The sequence below is a fragment of the Nematolebias whitei genome, chromosome 2 (genome assembly GCF_014905685.2).
Source record: "Nematolebias whitei isolate Nwh7 chromosome 2, NemWhi1, whole genome shotgun sequence".
Lineage (NCBI taxonomy): Eukaryota > Metazoa > Chordata > Actinopteri > Cyprinodontiformes > Rivulidae > Nematolebias > Nematolebias whitei.
In genome coordinates this window covers 14,709,740-14,710,531 of record NC_056499.1, presented here as the reverse complement: position 1 = coordinate 14,710,531, position 792 = coordinate 14,709,740, and the positions used below count along the sequence as shown (strand labels likewise).

The window sequence follows — 792 nt, the reverse complement described above, 5'->3', positions numbered from 1 at the left end:
AGATGTTTACAGATGAATACAGATTAATATAGACATTTTCAGATGTTTACAGATGAATATAGATGTTTACTGATTATTATAGATGTTTACAGATGAATATAGATATTGACAGATTATTGCACATGTTTACAGATGATTATATAGATGCTTATAGATGAATACAGATTAATATAGATGTTTTCAGAGGTTTACAGATGCTTACAGTTGTTTATAGATGATTAAATATTTTTACAAATAATTATAGATGTTTACGGATTATTATAGATGTTTAGAGGTGAATACAGATTAATAGGGATGTTTTCAGATGTTTAGAGATGATTAAATATGTTTACAAATATTTAAAGCACCTGTTTTCTGCAGAAACATCGAAGTTCCAGCTACAGAAGGAATAACTCTTAACTTTCTGTTCAGAAGGTTCTGATCCAGAACAGAAACTTAAGATTCAATAAATTTACAAGAACACAACTAAAAATCTGCTTAAAGTTTAAAGTAATTTATCATCAAATATACTTTTAGTTTGTTAGAAAGGTGTGAGCCCGCAGGTTCTTCTACAGCCAACAACAAAATCCAAACCTCACACAGACACGTGGGTTGAGACAGGTACAAAGACTGGTACAGATGTGAGACAGGTACAGAGACTGGTACAGATGTGAGACATGTACAGAGACTGGTACAGATGTGAGACGGGTACAGAGACTAGTACAGATGTGAGACGGGTACAGAGACTAGTACAGATGTGAGACAGGTACAGAGACTGGTACAGATGTGAGACAGGTACAGAGACTGGTACAG

General features: G+C 33.8%; 1 protein-coding gene across 1 annotated transcript in view; it reads left to right on the top strand.

Annotated features, from left to right (window-relative positions):
• The window catches only part of LOC119429501 (monoacylglycerol lipase ABHD2), a 14,216-nt gene that overhangs the window by 12,579 nt on the left and 845 nt on the right, over positions 1–792 (top strand). The window lies entirely within an intron of this gene.